The 18895-nt window shown below is 45.5% G+C and overlaps 1 protein-coding gene across 3 annotated transcripts in view; it reads right to left on the bottom strand.

Annotated features, from left to right (window-relative positions):
• Window positions 1–18533, bottom strand: part of NACC1 (nucleus accumbens associated 1) — a 75195-nt gene extending 56662 nt beyond the window's left edge. For all 3 annotated transcript variants that reach the window (XM_082255387.1, XM_082255388.1, XM_082255389.1), the window contains exons 1-2: window positions 18073–18533; window positions 17496–17643 (exon numbers count right to left, since the gene is read on the bottom strand). The gene's annotated coding sequence lies outside the window, so the exon portion shown is untranslated. The remainder of the gene's footprint in view (window positions 1–17495; window positions 17644–18072) is intronic.
• Between the last annotated feature and the right edge of the window lie 362 nt (window positions 18534–18895).

Below are 18895 nucleotides of genomic sequence, written 5' to 3'. Positions count from 1 at the left end.
AGCATCATGTTAGTATGGGCACTGCTTTTCTTCAGCAGGGACAGGGAAGATGGTTAAAATTGATGGGAAGATGGATGGAGCCAAATACAGGACCATTCTGGAAGAAAACCTGATGGAGTCTGCAAAAGACCTGAGACTGGGACGGAGATTTGTCCAACAAGACAATGATCTAAAACATAAAGCAAAATCTACAATGGAATGGTTCACAAATAAACATATCCAGGTGGTGTTAGAATGGCCAAGTCAAAGTCCAGACCTGAATCCAATCGAGAATCTGTGAAAAGAACTGAAAACTGCTGTTCACAAACGCTCTCCATCCAACCTCACTGAGCTTGAGCTGTTTTGCAAGGAATGGGCAAAAATTTCAGTCTCTCGATGTGCAAAACTGATAAAGACATACCCCAAGCGACTTACAGCTGTAATCGCAGCAAAAGGTGGCGCTACAAAGTATTAACTTAAGGGGGCTGAATAAATTTTGCACGCCCAATTTTTCAGTTTTTTTATTTAACAAAGTTTGAAATATCCAATAAATTTCGTTCCACTTCATGATTGTGTCCTACTTGTTGATTCTTCACAAAAAATTACAGTTTTATATCTTTATGTTTGAAGCCTGAAATGTGGCAAAAGGTCGCAAAGTTCAAGGGGCCGAATACTTCGCAAGGAGATAGATAGATAGATAGCACACACACACCTCAAACCTCAATGGGGAAATCTCATGCTGGATATTTATACTGATATGGACTGGGTAATGTGTTAGGCCCCTTTCATACGAACGATCCCCCTGTCAGTTTTTCAGGCGGATCTGATCGGATCCTCCATGCATCCCTATGTTGCAGCGGATGTCAGCAGAGACATGTCCGCTGACACCTGCTGCAATCCAATTCCGATCCTGTCCGTGAAATCCGGATGGATGGAAACCCTTTTTTCCATCCGTCCAGGGGATGGGATGGGATGAGAGCGGACAGGCGGTCCCTTCTCATCCGATTCCCCCATAGATCGCAGTGGGGCTCTGACTCCTCCACTCTCTGCACACAGAGCGGAGAGGGATCTGTCACCTGCCTGCTCAGCGGGGGGAGTCCGCCAATGGAGGCAGACCGATTGAAAGGACCCTTAGGAACGAAAAGATGCCACATCATTTGATGGAAATGAAAATGATCAACCTATGGAGGGCTAAATTCAAAGGACACCCCAAAAATCAAAGTGAAAAAATGATGTAGCAGGCAAGTCCATTTTGCTGAAATTTCATTGCAGCAACTCAAAATGGTACTCAGTTTGTATGGCTCCCACATACTTGTATGCATGCCTGACAATGTCAGGGCATGCTCCTAATGAGACCACAAAATGGTGTCCTGGGGAATTTCCTCCCAGATCTGGACCAGGGCAACACTGAGCTCCTGAACAGACTGAGGTGCAACCTTATGGCATCAGGTGGACCAAAACAATGTCCCAGAGGTATTTTATTGGATTTAGGTCAAGCGAGCGTTGGGGCCATTCAATGGTATCAATTCCTTCATCCTCCAGGAACTGGCTGCATACTCTCGCCACGAGGCTGGGCATTGTCATGCACCAGGAGGAACCCAGGACCCACTGCACCAATGTAGGGTCTGGCAATGGGTCCAGGGATTTCATTCTGATACCTAAAATGGCAGTCAGGGTGCCATCGTCCAGCCTGTAGAGGTCTGTGTGTCCCTCCATGGATATGCCTCCCCAGACAATCACGGACCCACCACCAAACCAGTCATGCTAAACGATGTTACAGGCAGTATAATGTTCTCCACGGCTTCTACAGACCCTTTCACATCTGACACATGTGCTCAGGGTGAACCTGCTCTCATCTGTGAAAAGCACAGGGCGCCAGTGGCGGACCTGCCAATTCTGTTGTTCAATAGAAAATGCCAAATCAAGCTCCACAGTGCAGTGCAGTGAGCACTAGAGGCCATCGGGCCCTCAGGCCACAATCATGAAGTCTGTTTCTGATGGTTTGGCCAGAGACATTCACACCAGTGGCCTGCTGGAGGTCCATTTTGTAGGGCTCTGGCAGTGCTCATCCTGTTCCTCCTTGCACAAAAGGAGCAGATACCGGTCCTGCTGATGAGTCATGGACCTTCTACGGCCCTAAAAAATATAACAAGTAAAATAGTGCAGCGCTAAATATTGAATCGAGCAACACAGTCCACATCCAGAAAGAGTCCCAGTGGATATCGTAGAGTGTTAGCTTCAATCCATATAAAAAGGACCACCACTGACACCCAATCACACAGCCTCTTACCATGCGTTATTGACCCTCGCTACAATGGTCTATGGAAGCGGTGTTTAATATTCAAAGGGCAATGGTGATAGTAATCTCCTCCAATACTCCTCTAGTGATCCCCTCCACGAACACGTCTCATGTAGAAATAATTGAAAAACACTCCTCATAGTGCAGACATCACAAACCAATTTAATGTAAAGATTAAAAAAAAATCGACTCACATAATGTTAGTAGAAATCAGCATATCTTTACATGTCCATTCAGGGTTTTCAAGCCAACAAGATGGCCACCATGTTCAGAATGAGCCAGCGTTATACGCCTTCGGCTGCTCCCTACACGTTTCATCATCAAATGACGTCATCAGAGGCGTGGTCTAATAGACGCCAACAACGGATAGATATATAGGACTGCTGGAAGTCGGTGGGAAATTAAATAAAAATTATAATTTAAAACTCATATTTTGAATGGACATATAAATATATGCTGATGTCTACTAACATTATGTGCGTGGATTTCTAATCTTTACATTAAAGAGGTTGTAAACCCCAAATTTTTTTTTTTTTTTCAACCTGCAAGAGAAACACATAATGAGTTAGTATGCATCGCATACTATCTCATTATGAAATACTTACCTTAGAACGAGCCCCTGCCGTGCCGCCCGCTTACCTGTATGACGGGCGACATATTCAGTCGCCCGTCTTCCGGGATAGCGGCATCCGGCCATCTGATTGGCCGGAGCCGCGGTGACGTCACTCCCGCGCACGGGAGGCGGCGGTCACGGCGCGGGACTCTGAAGGAACAGCACCAGCGGCCGTTCCTTCAGAGCGCATGTGCCAGTGACGTCACTGGCTGCATGTAAGGTAAATATCTCCTAAATGGTACATGTTTAGGAGATATTTACAGTACCTATAGGTAAGGCTTATCATAGGCTTACCTATAGGTACAACTTGCAGAGGGTTTACTTCCTCTTTAAATTGGTTTGTAAAGTGTTCACTATGAGGAGCGTTTCATTTATCTCTACATGAGATGTGGTGTTCGTGGAGGGGATCGCTAAAGGAGGAGGAGTACTAGAGGAGATTACTATCACCATTGCCCGTTGAATATTAAACACCGCCTCCATATGCCTTTATAGCAAGGGTAAATAACGCATGGTAAGAGACTGTGTGATTGGGTGTCGGTGGTGGTCCTTTTATATAGATTGAAGATACACTCTACAATATCCACTGGGACTCTACGATATCCACTGGGACTCTTTCTGGATGTGGACTGTTTCCTCGATCCAATATTCAGCGCTGCACTATTTTATTCTTTATGTTACTATTGTTATTGTTTCTCGCAATATTGTGTTAGCTGCTTTTTTGAATTCTCAAAAATATTCTTGGGGATCATTATTACTAGGCGCATTAGATATTTTACTTCCTACCTTCTACGACCCTGTCCAGCTCTCCTAGAGTAACTGTATGTCTCCTGGAATCTCCTCCATGCTCTTGAGACTGTGCTGGGAGACACAGCAATCCTTCTGGCAATGGTATATATTGATGTGTCATCCCAGAGGAGTTGGAATGCCTGTGCAACCTCTATAGGGTCCAGGCCAGTTCGCACAAATCCAACAGATTCTATCAAATTACCTGGATGAGACAAACCACTTAACACTGGCAGGGGTGATTAAAATGATCAGCTTCCATTTATGTAAAACCTTTATCCCAAAGAGAAAACAATGGTTTTCTGTAACTGATGATAAAGGATTAGCTGGAGTTTGGCTTCAATTTGTTAATGTATCTAAATCTGCTAATACACCTAACACTCCCCTCCCCTCAGACTGACAGAGCCAGAGCGGTTGTCTGATGTGCCTACTTTCCTCATTCCCCCAGAGTTGCATCTCACCAATACTGGAGGTGTGTTACCGGCCCGATCATCAGAGGGAAAAAGTCAAATAAAAGAAAACGAATGCAGCCACCACATCGAACGATTGGTAAGCTGCAATATATTACACTTTTGGGTTTACAACTACTTTAATATCCTAATTATTTAAGGGAAGAGCTAAAGGAGACACATTGGAGGGGAATTTTTGGAGGAGAGGGAATCTGGAGCAGCTTTGCGTGGCAACCATTGAGCTTCTATCTTCAGCTTGTTCAGTTAAAGTGTTCATGTGGTCCTACAGCTCTGTGTAAGGAGTGCTTGACAACTCAGAATTCCAGCAGCCACAATGTCACCAATAGCCCAATTTTTGTATTCGCTCCCTCCTCTCCACTGCAGCAGCCAATCATTGACAAAGGAGAGCAGAAGCTGCGGGATTACGCAAATGGACTGGATTAATTACAGGCAAGTACAACTTTTTTTTTATTTATACAGGTTAGGCAGGATAAATAGGAGAAGGGAGAGGAAACAATTTTAAGAAAAGATATAGTTAGGGATTTCTTCCACCTTTAAAAATAAAAGCTAAAAGCTGATTGGTTGTCATGCACAGCTTATCCAGTTTTGAATAATCCTCCCCTGGTACTTTATGTCACCCCAGGCTTCATATCACACACTATACAAGAAATATACCTGTATGTGACACACCTTGTGTGAGTTCTCAGTGTATACACATAGGGATACAATTTACACCATAGGGGGAGGGGATTAACCACTTGCCGACTGCCTAACCCCGATCTACGTCGGCAGTCAGCCCCTCACAGGCAAAGTGACGTAGGTCGACGTCACTAGCTTGTGAGGGTCTAGGGAGCGAGCGCGCGCCCCCGGAGGCGCGCTCCCGCGTGGTCACGGACCCCCCCCCCGCGCGCGTGTGACCGGCGGACCCGATGTCCACCGGTCACTCTGCGATCGGCGGGGGAGAGGGAGAAAGTCAGGCAGCTTGTGTAAACAAGCTGCCTGTCATTCTCCCCTGTGTATGAAGGATGATCATACGGTTCTACTATGTAGAACCGTTGATCACTCTTCATACATCTGAAGCCACAGCCAATCACAGTAGAAAGCACGCCCCTAGGAAAACACATAGCCCTCCCTTTCAAAAAAAGTTAACCCCTTCACTGCCAGTGTATTTATATTATAAAAGAAAAAAAAAATACGCAGATCGCCGCCATTACGCGTTAAAAAAAAAAAAACAACAAAAATGACAAAAATCTTTCCCTTTGTTAGTAAACGCGATAACTTTTGCGCAAACCAATCAAAATACGCTTTTTGCGATTTTTTTTTACCAAACATAGGTAGCATAAAACAAATTGGCCGAAAATGTTAAAAAAATTTTGATTTTTACATTTTTTTGGGGGGGAATTTCATATAAAAAATGTGACAAATATTGCTATTTTTGCAAAATTTACGCTGTTTTTTTGTTTATAGCGTGTGATCAAAAAATCACACAGGTGATTAAATACCACCCCCTGGTCAGGAAGGGGTTAAAATCTTCCGGGGCTTAAGTGGTTAAAGAGGCACTCAACCCAAAAAAAAAAAAAAAAAAGATATATTGCACTAATTGCAGCCTACCAACTCCTAAATGTGGTGGCTGCATTCATTTTTTTATTTTTATTTTTTTTTTTAGCTCCCTTTTTCCCTTGATTTTCAGTTGTTGATCCTGCAAGTAAAGGCCCGTACACACACGCAGATCGTCGTCATACAAACGTCGGCGGACGAAAGATCTGCCGATTGTATGCGTGTTAGTATGGTGCCTCCGACAGATGTCTGCACACAATCTGCAGACAAGAGTCTTTCTTGCAAACATGAAAATTTTTGTCTGCAGACACCAGAACGGACAATTGTTTGCCTGTCAGTACAGAAATCAGCCGACAGACCGCAGATTTGCAAGACTGGGCATGCTCAGAAAATAAAAAACACAGGGAAAGTTAACCATTACATGACATCACTTCTGCAGTCAGCTGAAGTCTGCGGACAAAATTCTTGTGCTGTCCTTGTGCTGTCTTTGCACTTTTCAACAGACACCGACATCCCGGGGAGAAAAGACGAATATTTGTATGACGACGATCTGCGTGTGTGTATGGGGCTTTACACTTCCTGTCTTTGGATGTCTCCACTCTGGATGAAGGAGCAATGAAGACACTGGACAGCCACTGTCAGTCTGGGGAGAGGATAGTGTTAGACTAGCAGATTAGGACAGACTTAAAGCGGAGTTCCACCCAAAAGTGGAACTTCCGCTTTAGGTAGTGCTGACCCCCTGACATGCCACATGTGGCATGTCATTTTTTTTGGGGGGGGGGGGGGGGAGCAGGTAGGGCTGGGCGATAAAACGATAACGATATGCATCGCGATAGACACGTGATCGATATCAATAAAAAAATTGTTCGATAAAACGTTAAATATTTTTCCTTAAGCAGTCTCACTCATAGCGCTGCAAGTCGGCTTCTATTCCTCCTGCTTTTTCTCTTTTTTTACAGTTGGAAGTTGCCGCCTACTTGCTCGGAGGCTATGATTGGATAGCGGTTAGGTACTGATTGATTTTCATTGGGACTTTGGAGGCGTTTTTCGATTGGTCCTGGATTCATTTCCGGTTCATCCGAGGTATGCTTCCTCTGTCCTTAGCAATGTGCGGTTGGCGCTAGCGGTGGGGGATGTGATTGGCTGGATCAGACGCCGCTCCTCCCTTTCTGACTCTTGCAGCCATTTAATGGGGTGATCGGCGGTCCTGAACCACGCCCCCTGATGACGTCACGCTTTGACGAAACCGGTAGGGGACCGGTGATCGTCCGCCCTGTGTATACCCTGTAGTGTCCTCCTGTTTTACATCGCAGGAGACCGGGCTGCAGCTACCGCACCATCCATTCAGAGATCCCCGCAGGATTTTACCTGGATGTGGAGGTCACATCTTTTCAACTTATCACCTGAGCTTCTTATTGGACTTTTTCCTCTCCACGGACTCTCCTTCTACTGTTTTTTCAGTACACTCTGATACATTGTGGAAATTCATCTATCTATCTATCTATCTATCTATCTATCTATCTATCTATCTATCTATCTATCTATCTATCTATCTATCTATCTATATATATATATATATATATATATATATATATATATATCAGTGATTGCCTGTTTTTGTGTTTTCCATCAAGCGCTGCATACTTCTGTTGTCATTTTTTTCTTCTTCGTCGGAAGCAAACAGAGGACGCGAAGCAAGTATGGTTGTGTTGACATTTTATTGTCTTAAGAACTGAGGGGATTATGATCAGAGGAAGGTTAAGTTTAAAATAAAAATGTTTAAATGTAACATTTTTCTCCTGGTCCTTATTTTAAATGGGTAATAAAAAATATCAATAATTATCGAAATCGACCGATCTGAAACACTGATATCGTGATACAGTTTTCAGCCATATCGCCCAGCCCTAGGAGCGGGTACCTAGTTTTGACAGGTACCCACTCCCATTCGGAGAGCCGCGGCGCCCTGAGCGGAAGTTCTCCTCTCCCCCTCCCTCCCTGCAATCTTCTGGGAAATGTCAGAGGTCCCAGAAGATTGCTGGCCAATCACGACGCGAAGCGCAACTCGCGCATGCGCAGTGTGAAGCCGCAAACTGTCACAGCCGGGTGCCCACACCAGTGATGCCGGAGAGCAGAGAGGGAGAAGAGCGAGGCTTCGGGCGGCCGCATCGCTGGACCATTGGACAGGTGAGTGTGTTAGGCTGGAACTCCGCTTTAACTAACACATTAAATCCAAAATCCAGATGCAAGATAAACCTGTTAAACAGTTACAGCAACAGTTTTTATTTTTCCTCTTGGGACAAAGGTTTTATATAAATAAAAGCTGACCATTATAAGCACTCTTGTCAGTGGTAAACAGTTTGCCTCAACCCACTAACTGCCACTTTTGCTGGGCGGCTTGGTCTATTAAAGGAAGTTGAAAAATAAAAGGCTTACTGGCTGAATCACCAGGTACAAAATGAAGGGGAAAACCCTAAAAAATTAAAACGAATTCAGCCAGTACAAATAAGAATTGGTAATCTGCAATAGGTTAAATGTAAGAGCTATACCTAACAGATGTATAATATTTTATGTAAAACCGTCTGGAAGTTTTATGTAATATTTGCATAAAGTATATCACGCCAGCTATAATGTATATGAGACATTTTTTGTATTTTACACCCTCTTTGAATATATTATATGCAAATGGATGGCAGATGATCCCTATACATGGGATACATTGGAGGTTATGGGTATCATTAGGTAGCAGTAAAGTAGTAAACAATGTACAGTGCCCCCTTCTCATATTTGTCACACCTAAATATTCAGATCATCAAATTTTAATATTACACAAAGAAAACCTGAGTAAATCCAAAATGCATTTTTTTTTCATGTTTATTTCATTTATTAGGGGGAAAAAGCTGTCCAAACTTGCCCGACCCTATGTGAAAAAGTGATTGCCCCCTTCCTAAATCATGAATAAATTGTGATTAACTCGATTTTCAAAAAAAATGTGGTTAAAAGGGTAACTCCACCTTCGTGGGGAATAAAAATAGCAAATAAAGAAACAATATAGCGTATACAATTGGGACACGAGTCATATTGTAATTGAATGTTATTAAAAATGACCTTTCCTTTTCAATCTGCAGCGGTTGTAATTTTCTGGAAATGCAGTGCAATATGGCTACCTGGAGCTGTTCTGTACACAGAATGTATACTGACCACACCCCAGAAACATAATTTCCTGCTTGTGGGATTGGCTCACCAATTTTCCCAGAAGTCTGCCTAAGATACAAGTCAGATTTCTGGCATCCCCTGCAACAAAAATGTCATTTTTGGTGAGATATTCCCAATAGGAACACATCTAAAAGGGATGCAGGCCCAGCAGTTTTCCTCAGAGCCCTGCAGCTGCCACAGCTGATAGATAATTTTGAAACCACTCCTATTAGACCCACTGAGCACAGAGGTATAGGAGGAACAAACCTAGATTTCTTCAGAACAAGAAAAAGTTAGGAATCTGCAACTACGTTTGTTAAAATCCTTGTAATGTACAGAGATCACCCAGAGGGGAATGTTTTTTTCAACAAAAGTGGAGATACGCTTTTAAATTTCACTTGCCACACCCAGCCCTGATTACTGCCAGACCTGTTGAATCAAGTAATCACTTAAAGAGGAAGTAAACCCTCCTCTGACACTTTTACCTATAGGTAAGCCTATATTAAGGCTTACCTATAGGTACTATAAATATCTCCTAAACATGTACCGTTTTAGGAGATATTTACTTTGCATGCAGCCAGTGACATCACTGGCGCATGTGCTCTGAAGGTACGGCCCCTTGTGCCGTTCCTTCAGAGCTCCGTGCCGTTACCGTCGGCTCCCACGAGCATGCGCAGGAGTGACGTCACCGCGGCTCCAGCCAATCAGATGGCTGGATGCCGCAAACCCGAAAGAAGGGCGACACAACATGTCACCCATGAGAGAGGTGAGTGGTCGGCACTTCGGGACTTCGTTCTTAGGCATTTCATAATGAGCTAGTATGCGATGCATACTAGCTCATTATGTGTTTTTCTTTCAGGTGTTCGTTTTTAAAAAAGAAAAAAAAAAAAATTCTGGAGGTTTACAACCTCTTTAAATAGAAGCTGTCTGACAAAGTGAAGCAATATAAAAGATCTCAAAAGGCAACACATCATGCCGCAATCTAAAGTAATTCAAGAACAGATGAGAAACAAAAGTAACTGACATGTATCAATCTGGAAAGGGTTACAAAGCCATGTCTAAGGCTGCATTCACATGTCAGTGTATAATCGCGGGCAGAACCGCCGCGGTTCCGCCCGCGATTCGGAGATTTATTGCAAATCGCGGGACGCCTAGCGTTGCCCGTTGATTTGCAATAGCCCCCCAAACGCCGAGCGATGTTGCCGCGATTTACGCCCGCCGAATCGCGGCAACATCGCGCAAACAAAATCGCGGGACGCAATACGCTCCAAAGAAGCTCTTGTACTTTTTTGGAGCGTATTGCGTCCCGCGATTTTGTTTGCGCGATGTTGCCGCGATTCGGCGGGCGTAAATCGCGGCAACATCGCTCGGCGTTTGGGGGGCTATTGCAAATCAACGGGGAACACTAGGCGTCCCGCGATTTGCAATAAATCTCCGAATCGCAGGCGGAACCGCGGCGGTTCTGCCCGCGATTATACACTGACATGTGAATGCAGCCTAAGGCTTTGGGACTCCCATCAAACCACAATGAGAGCCATTATCCACAAATGGGAGAAAACTTGAAACAGTGGTGAACCTTCCCCAGGAGTGGTCAGCGTACCACAATTACTCCAAGAGCACGACGACAAATCATCCAGGAGGTGATAAAAGAACCCAGAGCAACATCTAAAGAACTGCAGGCCTCAGGAAAAGTCAGAGTTTATGATTCAACAATAAGAAAGAGACCGGGCAAAAATGGCGTTCATGGGAGTGTTCCAAGCCATTGCTGACCAAAATCCACAACAAGGCTTGTCTTACATTTACCAATAAACATCTGGATTATCCCTAAGACTTTTGCGTAAATATTCTGTGGACTGATGAGACAAAAGTTGAACTTTTTGAAATGTGTGCATCCCATTACATCTGGTGTGCAACTAACACAGGCATTTCAAAAAAAGAACATCCTACCAACAGTCAAACAATGTGGTTGTAGTGTGATGGTCTGGGGCTGCTTTGCAGCTTCAGGACCTGGATGAGTTGCCAACTTGCCATAATTGTTAGACTCCTGAATTCTGCGCTGAAGGGTTAATGGCGCTTTCATGCTGTATATTCTTCTCTATTTTACCTGCAATTATGCCTGATTTATAGTCATAACATCTTGTTTGTTTGGCTATGTCGGACTCTGCAGAAATACTTGCACATAAGAACATCTTGATTGGTAAAATTGTTATAGGAACAGTTTAACCGCTTGCCGACTGCCGCAAGTACATATACTGCGGCGGTCAGCCCCGTGCAGGTAAAGTGACGTACCGTTACGTCACTAGCCTGTGAGCCAATAGGGGGTGAGCGCGCGCCGCCTGAGGCGCGCTCCCGCCCCCGCTAGTTCACGGACACCTCCACGCGACTGACCAGCGGACCCGATATCCGCCGGTCACTCACGATCGTCAGTTACAGAGGAAGAAAGGCAGGCGGCTAATGTAAACAAAGCCGCCTCTCATTCTCCCCTGTGTAACAGCAGAGATCATACGGTCATGCTATGTAGGACCGTAGATCTCTGCTGTTACATGAAAAGCCACATCCCTGCACAGTAAGAATCACGCCCCTAGCGACACACTTAACCCCTCCTTCTCAAAATTAACCCCTTCCCTGCCAGTGTCATTTTTACAGTAACAGTACATATGTATAGCACTGATTACTGTAGTAATGTCACTGGTACCCACAAAAGTGTCAAAAATGTCAGTCAAGGGTCCGATCTGTCCGCCGCAATGTCGCAGTCCCGCAAAAAAACAAAAAAAAATAATCGCAGATCGCCGCCATTACACGTTAAAAAAAAAAAAAAAAAACAACAAAAATGACAAAAATCTTTACCTTAGTAAACGCAATAACTTCTGCGCAAACCAATCAAAATATGCTTATTGCGATGTTTTTTTACCAAACATATGTAGCAGAATAACAAATTGGCCAAAAATTTTAAAAAAATTTTTACATTTTTTGGGGGGAATTTCATATAAAAAATATTGTTATTTTTGCAGAATTGTCGCTCTTTTTTTGTTTATAGCGCATGATCAAAAAATCGCACAGGTGATCAAATACCACCAAAAGAAAGCTCTGTTTGTGGGAAAAAAAAGGACGTCAAATTTGTTTAGGTACAGCGTTGCACGACCGCGCAATTGTCCGTTAAAATCACGCAGTGCCGAATCGCAAAATAGGGCCTGGTCAGGAAGGGGGTAAAATCTTCAGGGGCTTAAGTGGTTAAACATCTGTAGTACGCCAAAACGTATTATGTGATCGCCAGTCATACTGAAGCCAAACCCCTGATTGCAAAATAATTTTTTCTGCTGTTCTAACTGTATATATGCTCTGGACATTTCCTGAAATAAACAAACATGCTTTGACTCTACCCTCGTGCGTGTCTCTGTCTGTTCCCAAATATTCGTAGGGAGTCCATCTAGCCGTCTGGTTCAAAAGTCCATTACATGCGTTCTACCAGAAAATCCAGAAGGAGAATGTTCGCCCATCAGTTCTTGACCTCAAGCACCAGCGCACTTTTATTATGCAGCAGGGCAATGATCCCAAACACACCAGCAAGTCCACCTCTGAATGGCTCAAAAATGACTAAAATTAAGGTTCTGGAGTGGTCTAGTCAAAGTCCAGACTTAAATGCTGTAGCATGACCCTAAACAGGCCATTCATGCTGGAAAACCCTCCAATGTGGCTGAATAAAAATTCTGCAAACAAGAGTGGGCCAAAATTCCTCCACAGCGATGTGAAAAACTCATTGCCAGTTATCACAAATGCTTGAATACAGTTGTCGCCGCCAAGGATGGCACAACCAGTTATAGGGGCCAATTACTTTTTCACATAGGGCCAGGCAGGTTGTTCCAATGTTTCTCTTCCCTTAATAAATTAAATTTTGCATTTTGTATTTACTCAGGTTATCGTTGTGTAATATTAAAATTTGTTTGATGATCTGAATCATTTAGGTGTGACAAATATGCAAAAAAAATTAAATCAGGAATACATTTTCACAGCACTGTATATGACATCATTTTGGGTTTTACATGGACTCTGTATCACCCCTGTCAAAGGGACCTACGGTATCTGTATTGGACTCCAAGATAACGCTAAGATTCAAATTCTGGAGCAGATAGCCAAAAAGAGATACATTGCAGGCTATGTGTCCCCCTGGGCAGAACACTGTATTACCCCCTGTACAGTATGAGAGGCCTGTTTGCTTAATTCAGTTTGGGGGCTCCCTATAACAAACATGGTATGTTCTGTGTCACCTGGGCTGGACTCTCTATCACCCCTGTACATTGGACCGGTCATTAATGTACTCCGTTATAATAATAGGTTTCAGAGTCTAAAGCAAGGATAGGCAAACTGCAGCACTCCAGCTGTTGCAGAACTACAAGTCCCATCATGCCTCTGCCTCAGGGAGTCACGATTGTGGCTGTCAGTCTTGCAATGCCTCATGGGACCTGTAGTCCTGCAAACAGAGAACTGCAGTTTGGCTACCCCTGGTCTAAAGGAAGAGGAGGGGTCTGTATATTTGAGAATACTATTCCAGTAATACGATACGACTTAGAGTTTGTACAATGTATCTCTATTACAGACACCTCCTCAATCTGGATTCCGTGTATTGCAGTATAATGATATGGCTCAGAGATTGGGGGGGGGGGGGGGGTCCCTAAAGTAGATAGGCATTGAATGGTCTCTGTTCCCTGGGCTGGACTTGTATATAAATCCCAGTTTGTATATTTCAGAAAATATAACTCTAGAGTATTGAGGTGAGGGGTGACTGTAGAGAAGCATTGTAAAGATTAAGGGTCTGGATTCTGTATACTAAACATGACTTTATTATACTCCAATATGAGTCAGAGTCTTGGGAATTTGTAACCTATACATTGTATGCGGTGTGACCCCTGGACTTGATTTTGTATATTACTCAAGTATAGTATGACTCACAGACTGGGGGGGGGGGTTGCATAGTATACACTGTACCTTCTATGTCCGGGGTTGGATTCTGTATATCAGACCTGTCTGTATTGTACTCTAATATAATGTGACTCAGTCTTAGAGGGGCCCTTAAATAAGATAAACATTGCATGTTCTCGGTTCCCTGGGCTGGACTCTGAATAGGAGACCAGACTGTATATAAAACTCACATAAAATTATATGGATCTAGGGGGCGAAGTTGCGATAATATTTGCTGTGTGTCCCCTAGTCTGGACTCTGCATATCATTCCATATAATAGTATGGCTCAGAGTCTGGAGAGGAGGAGGGAGGGGGGGGGGGTATGTTCCCTGTATAATACTCCAGTATGACATGAGTCTAAAGCCCCGTACACACGTACCGATGGTCGGCTTACAAATGTTCCTCTTTTCTCCCCGGGATGTCGGTGTCTGCTGAAAAGTGCAAAGACAGCACAAGGACAGCACAAGAATTTTGTCCGCCGACTGCAGAAGTGATGTCATGTAATGGTTAACTTTCCCTGTGTTTTCTATTTTCTGAGCATGCCCAGTCTTGCAAATCTGCGGTCTGTCGGCCGAATTCTGTACTGACAGGCGAACAATCGTCCGTTCTGGTGTCGGCATACAAATATTTTCATGTTTGCAAGAAAGACTTTTGTCCGCGGATTGTGCGCAGACATCTGTCGGAGGCACCATACTAACACGCGTACAATCGGCAGATCCTTCGTCCACCGACGTTTGTATGCCGACGATCGGTACGTGTGTACGGGCCTTTAGGGATTCCACACTGTATGATGTGTCCCCTGGTATGGACTCTGTATACTACTCTATATAACAGTATGACTCAGAGTCAGGAAGGGAAGGGGGGGGTCCCTATATACACTGTATATTACAAGTGAGCCTGTGGAGACTCTGCATTGCATGCTGTGCCCCCATCCATACCTGGACACTGTATACAGGACCTGCTTATATATAACTCCAATATAATAAGACTCAGAGTCTGGGGGTCACTATACCATACACTTTGTGCACCCTGTATACTGATATGACTCAGAGTCTGAGGGGCCCCTACATTGTATGCTCCCCCCACCCCCATGGCAGAACCCTGTATACAGGACCTGCCAATATATAACTCCAATATAATAGGACTCAGACTCTGGGGGTCCCTATAATATACACTGTGTGTCCCCTATATACTGATATGACTCAGAGTCTGAGGGATCCCCATGTTGTATGCCCCCCCCCCCCCATGGCCGAACCCTGTATAGAGGACCTGCCTATATAGAACCCCGATACAACTCAGTGTCTGGGGGTCCCTATTACATATACGGTGAGCCCCCTGTATACTGACTCAGAGTCTGAGGGGTCCCTACATTATATGCTCTCCCCATCCCCTATGACTGGACCCTGTTTATGGGACCTGCCTATATATAAACTCCAACATAATAAGACTCAGTCTGGGGGTCCCTATTTATAACATACACTGTGTGTCCCCCGTATTCTTATATGACTTAGAGTCTGAGGGGTCCCTACATTGTATGCTCTCCCCCCCATGAATGAGCCCTGTATTCAGGACCTGCCTATATATAACTCCAATATAATAATACTCAAAGTCTGGGGGTCCCAGCATACATTGTGTGCCCCCTGTATACTCATATGACTCAGTCTGGGGGTCCATATAACATACACTGCTTGCCCCCCCCCCCCGTATACTGATATGACTGAGTCTGAGGGGTCCCTACATTGTATGCTCTCCCCCATCCCTATGGCGGAACCCTGTATACAGAACCTGCCTATATATAACTGTAATATAATAATACTTAGTCTGGGGGGTCCCTACCTATAACATACACTGTGTCCCCTGTATACTTATATGACTCAGACTCTGAGGGGTCCTTACTTTTTTTGACAACCACCCCTCCAATGGTGGAGCCCTGTATACAGGACCTGCCTATATATAACTCTAATATAATAATACTCAGAGTCTGGGGGTCCATATAACATACACTGTGTGTCCCCAGTATACTTATATGACTCAGTCTTGGGGTCCCTAAAACATACACTGTGTGCCCCCTGTATACTATGACTCAGAGTCCGAGGGGTCCCTACATTGTATGCTCTCCCCCTCCCCCCATGAATGAACCCTGTATACAGGATCTGCCTATATATAACTCCAGTATAATAATATTCAGGTCCCAACATACATTGTATGCCCCCTGTATACTGATATGAATCAGAGTCTGAGGGTCCTAACATACGCTGTGTGTCCCCTGTATACTGATATGAATCAGAGTCTGGGGGTCCCAACATACGCTGTGTGCCCCCTGTATACTATGACTCCGAGTCTGGGGGTCCCAACATACGCTGTGTGCCCCCTGTATACTGATATGACTCAGAGTCTGGGGGTCCCAACATACGCTGTGTGTCCCCTGTATACTGATATGACTCAGAGTCTGGGGGTCCCAACATACGCTGTGTGCCCCCTGTATACTATGACTCCGAGTCTGGGGGTCCCAACATACACTGTGTGCCCCCTGTATACTGATATGACTCCGAGTCTGGGGGTCCCAACATACGCTGTGTGCCCCCTGTATACTGATATGACTCCGAGTCTGGGGGTCCCAACATACGCTGTGTGCCCCCTGTATACTGATATGACTCAGAGTCTGGGGGTCCCAACATATACTGTGTGCCCCCTGTATACTGATATGACTCAGAGTCTGGGGGTCCCAACATATACTGTGTGCCCCCTGTATACTGATATGACTCAGAGTCTGGGGGTCCCAACATACGCTGTGTGCCCCCTGTATACTGATATGACTCCGAGTCTGGGAGGTCCCAACATACACTGTGTGCCCCCTGTATACTGATATGACTCAGAGTCTGGGGGTCCCAATATACACTGTGTGCCCCCTGTATACTGATATGATTCAGAGTCTGGGGGTCCCAACATATGCTGTGTGCCCCCTGTATACTGATATGACTCAGAGTCTGGGGGTCCCAACATACACTGTGTGCCCCCTGTATACTGATATGACTCAGAGTCTGGGGGGTCCCAACATACGCTGTGTGCCCCCTGTATACTGATATGAATCAGAGTCTGGGGGTCCCAACATACACTGTGTGCCCCCTGTATACTGATATGAATCAGAGTCTGGGGGTCCCAACATACGCTGTGTGCCCCCTGTATACTGATATGAATCAGAGTCTGGGGGTCCTAACATACACTGTGTGCCCCCTGTATACTGATATGACTCAGAGTCTGGGGGTCCCAACATACACTGTGTGCCCCCTGTATACTGATATGACTCAGAGTCTGGGGGTCCCTATAATAAACATTGGGGTGAATTTAGTAAAACTGAAGGATCTGAGCATGGCAACCAATCAGATCTTTTCTTTACCATGTTCAGTTAAGCTTTAAAGAATAAAATCTAGAATGTGATTGGTTGCCATGGTGCAGTTGAGTATCTGACTCGGAGTGTGGTTTGGGGTCCCCCATCCTATGTATGACCGGGGGGGGAGGGTGTCTCCTGTACCCCGTGCTCCCCTCCTACACAGAGTCACATGAGTTCTCCAGCCGACCACTGCAAACAGGAGGGGGGGAGAAGTAAAGATGGCGGCTCTGGGCTCACTCCTACCACCCACACGCACAACAGAGGCCTTCACTCACCCGCTGTTTGGTCCTCCTGCTCTCACCGCGGTCCGCTGCCCCCGGTTCCCGCCTCCGGTGCTCGGCTCTTAGCGGCTCCGCCAGCAGCAGCAGCCATTCATCGCCAGATAAGGAGAGACGCAGTGATCGCCGATCACACCGAGCCAGACTGTGGAGAGATGGGCAAGACCGCATTAGAGGAGCGCCGATCACAGCGAGCCAGACGGTATGAAAAGATAGGCAGGCAACATTAGTAGAGCGTGGAGCGCATCGCGCCAGACTATAGGGAGATTAGGCAGGCGAGGTTAATAGAAAGCCGAGCACATCGAGCCAGACAGTGGATGAGACGGCGGACAGGGGAGAGCAGCCGAGCGCCGATATGAATGAGATAGACAGCGGGTGACCGCGATGAATAGAGGTGAGTTCGGCGGTGTAATTACGGTATAAATGTGCAGCTGAATGGAAAGGTGAAATGGTAGGAAAAGAAGCGGTGAGTGATTGACAGCGGAGAAAAGAAATGAGCTCAAACAATCGCCGATACATGGAGCGGACAAGCTGGTGTCTACGGGGGGAGAGAGCAACACGGGGCGCTACGTACCGAGCACGTTAACCCGATTGAGGGACAATCAGGTGGACCCCGGACAAGGCAGACGGCTGATCGGAGTCCCAGACTATGGATCGCATAGGTAGGCTGAAGAGAACGATCGCCGAATCATCGACCAGACAGACTACTCAGGAGTGTCAATGGAACGCCGAGCCGGGGCCAGCTCAGGACCCGCACTGGAGGAGGAAGGAATGGATGGCCGAGCTCATCGAGCAGCCTGCGGTGGAAGGAGCGCCGAGCTCAGCGAGCAGACAATGGGCGAGATAGGCAGGGCGGCGAGCAGATCGCGGAATCACGGAGCAGACACCCAGGGGAGACGAGTGGAACCTCGAACTTCCAAGAATAGACAGAAAGGGAATCCAAACAAAGGAGAGAAAAGCCGATGGTCGAGCGATCGATTCAGACAACGCCGAACAGACGGAGAAATCGATAAAGACGGGAAGAAGCAGAGAATAGGCGAGGACCGTGTTATTATCCAGCATCATCACCTTTAATAAAATATTCGGTTATTATTATGGGAGCACATCTGATGTCATTGTTCGCATTTAGCTATAGAACATCCAACCCTACATGAGTGCAATCCCGTCCTGAGACCTCCACAAAATGCTATCTGCCTGGCTGCTTCTGCCTTAAGAGTCCCTGACCCAGAGCCAGGCAAAGTCAGAAGTTCTTTTCATACTAGTTCTGGATTTGCAAGCGGCATTAGATCACCATGGCAGCCATGTATATAGTATTTTACACGCCATTAGATCACCATGGCAGCCATGTGTATAGCATTTTACACGCCATTAGATCACCATGGCAGCCATGCGTATAG

Source organism: Pelophylax lessonae (assembly GCF_965119305.1).
Source record: "Pelophylax lessonae genome assembly, chromosome: 4".
Lineage (NCBI taxonomy): Eukaryota > Metazoa > Chordata > Amphibia > Anura > Ranidae > Pelophylax > Pelophylax lessonae.
The sequence above is the reverse complement of the archived record's forward strand: the minus strand, read 5'-3'. Positions and strand labels throughout refer to the sequence as shown.